We start from the raw sequence: 3,110 nt of genomic DNA on the forward strand, positions 1-3,110 counted from the left end.
CGGCAGGGTCAGGTCCCGCAGGGCGCAGGCGGGCGCTTCTCGCGCCCAAACCCGGGCAGGGAGTGCGGGAACCCCTAAAACTGTGCTGGGAGCCCCAGATGAGAGGAAGGAATTGGTGACTTCAGTGACCAAGTGATGTTTTGGTCCCCACCGCCTTTTAAAGGGAGAGGGGGTAAAATTTCATTTGGAGGATGATTGTTACGGGAGCCCTCAGTTAAGATGGAGTCAAGTGGCCATCGAGTCAACATTTAACAAAATGTTACCGCATAAAATATTGGCATCGAGTTATTTGGCAGCTCCGCAGAGAAACTTTACAGTCATATGCGTTATATGACATAATTTGCATGGGGAAGGGGGTCCCTTTACGATTCTTTTATATGGCAACCTGTTCTTGGACCTGACAGGGCCAAGAGAAGCAAGGAACTCCGCAGCTCGTCGACACTTCTCGACTCCTGTTCCAGTTCAGGGCTTGGTGAGGTGACTCGCGGTCGCGGGTGACTCGCCGGCAGTCTTCCTGCCCCTGCCTGGAACGCCTGGAGGGCCTCCCACTGCGGCTCCCACTGCAGACGTCTGTCCGCCTCCAGCCGCTGTTCTCTGACGGTCAGTTTCAAAGCAGCACAGTCTGGGATCCGGAGTAGAAAGAGGCCGTTTCCCGTGAAGGCCATGGAGGCAGTTTCCAGGCGCCTGGGTGACCTGTCTCTGCACTTCCGTCTCTGATTCTCCATCCCTGTTTCCTTTCCCCAACGTCCCCTGCCTGGCCTTTCCTTGGCTCATTTTCTACCTTCCTGGGGTCTTCTGGGTTGAAAAGACCAGTGGTTCCATTCATTGGCTGTAACCGCGGGTCTTTAAAAAACTTTGTGACTTCCTTGAATAGACAGAATGTCTTACTCTGGGTTTTTACAAGCTCTGCTGAGCCATTCCCAGGGCAGGCCTTTGTCTCTTCCGCCTTTCAGTTTGTTTGCCATCTGCATTTTGGCCCAAGCTTTCCCCACTTCTCAGCCACTCTTACATTATTTCTTTCTTCAGAGGCCACCCTGACCTTCTGGTCCTCTGCATTAAACCTCATCACCACAAACCGTTTTAATTCAGCACAGGTTTCTCGAGCACACATTTTATTCTTGGTTCCAATACTTTCAGCACTGGTGGGCATTCATGTTTCATTTAAGAAGGACAAATTAGTTTTCCTTTACATGGGCTTTTTGTCAAAGTGGACTTTTGTTGACCTTACTTATCTTAAAATTAATGCAAACTTATTGTAAAAAAAAAAAACAAAACAAAACCCAAAACCCAAAAATCAAATATATAACAGAAAATGAAACTTCTAGGTTTTCCTCTTCCCTAAAGATAAACACCAAACATTCTTCTCCCTTCTCCAATCTCTCTCATACACATTTGCCTTTGAAATATGTTCGTTCAAGAAAGTATTTTAAATGTTTACAAACTAAGCTATTTATGCAAGTAACTTACCAATCTGATTTGAGTTTAATGGGTTAAAAAAAAAAAAAAAAAAAAAAAAAAAAAAAAGTTTTTTTTTTTTTTTTTTTTTTTTTAGTAAGCTGGATCTGGCTGGTAATAGGTAGGGGAACCCCAGTTGATCACTGAAAAGGCTCCTCCTCAGGGAACCAAATCCTGAGCCAGGTTTAGGATTTCCTTGGGAGGTAGAATCTGCAGCCCAGGTAAAACCAGCAAAACTCTCCTGTTATGTGGGGAGGGGAGTGAAGAGCATGACTTTCTAGAGAGGTGAGAGAAGACTTGTTGAGAAACTGAATTTCATTTCCATATGGAAGTTGGAGAACATTGTGGTACAATGTTAGGAGAAAGGTTTTCTAAAATCAGCCCAGTCTGACATCTTCCTCAACACCAGGGTCTTTTCAACTGGAGCATTGCAGACATCTGCAACTTTCTCTGCCTACGTGGGTGTGGTTAAATAGAGCCTCCCTGAGTGCAGGACTGAAAAGTGGAGAGAAGGTAGCTCTTGGGACACTCACACCCAGGAGGGGGGATGCTACAGGTACTAAGATTGCAAGGGGAAAGAGAGAGTGAGGCGGGCCCTGGAGCCCACTAGGAAGGAGCCAGTCGAAGGCAATGGCTGGATAAGGGAGCTGATTTCTCTGTTGATGTGGCCTTGGTTTCTCTGGTTCAGAGTAAAGAAAAGCAACCCAGCCTAGAGAGAAACATCCTTACTCTGCAAGACCAGACAGGAAGTTCTGTCTTTGGTTGGGTTTCCTTTTCTACAAACGGGGTTGGATTCTCTCTGGAGAGCTTTCCAGGAGCCACTTAGCAGTCTCTGATTCAGTGGGATGTTCTCAGCTGTTGACCCAAGGGAGCTCACTTCTTAGCTCTTCCCCTGCCCAGTTCACTGGGGGGCTGCTCCCTCCCATTAGCTCCCTACCCCTAAAGACAAAAATAGCAGCCTGGAGGGGACAGAGTTTTGGGGGAGGTTGTAAGAGGGCATGTTCTTCAGAGGAGCCACTCTTATGGGGGAATGTTCCTGCTCAACAGAAACTGGCCCTGGGGACCAGGACTCTCTGCCTGACCCTAAATCCTACTTTTTCCCTCAGTCGGTAGGTCTGCTTAATGGATCCTGAAGAAGGTCTGAAATCATGACCAGATGCCAACGCCTCAGGATCCTCCTGTAGGGCCTTTTGATGAGAAGCACTGCTCTGGCTCCTCTCTCCTCCTTCCACACATGTAGGGAGAGGTAGCTCTGCCTATTCATGAAGCTTCATCCCTACACTGTCCTTCATTTGGCCCCTGGTGAACCGGGGACCAAGGCATGATACCTCTTTTAAAACTCATTCCCTTTACACTGGTGGTGTGACTCATGCCTGTAATTCCAGCTACTCGGAGGCTGAGATGGGAGGATCACTTGAGCCCAGTGGTTTGAGGCGGCAGCGAACTATGATTGCACCACTCCACTCTAGCCTGGGTAACAGAGTGAAACCCTGTTTGTTTGTTTGTTTGTTTGTTTCTCTCTTTCTTTCTTTCTTTCTTTCTTTCTTTTCTTTTCTTTTTCTTTCTCTCTTTCCTTTCTTTCTTTCTCTCTTTCTTTCTCTCTCTCTTTCTCTCTTTCTTTCTTTCTTTCTTTCTCCTTCCTTCCTTCCTTCCTT

General features: G+C 47.0%; 1 protein-coding gene across 3 annotated transcripts in view; it reads left to right on the forward strand.

The window, feature by feature from the left end:
* Window positions 1–3,110, forward strand: part of UPP1 (uridine phosphorylase 1) — a 33,183-nt gene that overhangs the window by 1,691 nt on the left and 28,382 nt on the right. Inside the window, exon 2 of one of the 3 annotated variants that reach the window (XM_011996496.1) lies at window positions 467–600. The gene's annotated coding sequence lies outside the window, so the exon portion shown is untranslated. Of the gene's footprint in view, window positions 1–397; window positions 601–3,110 lie in introns of those variants that run through there. The other 2 variants (XM_011996498.1, XM_011996495.1) reach the window with 2 other exon arrangements.

Source organism: Mandrillus leucophaeus, unplaced genomic scaffold (genome assembly GCF_000951045.1).
Source record: "Mandrillus leucophaeus isolate KB7577 unplaced genomic scaffold, Mleu.le_1.0 Scaffold517, whole genome shotgun sequence".
Lineage (NCBI taxonomy): Eukaryota > Metazoa > Chordata > Mammalia > Primates > Cercopithecidae > Mandrillus > Mandrillus leucophaeus.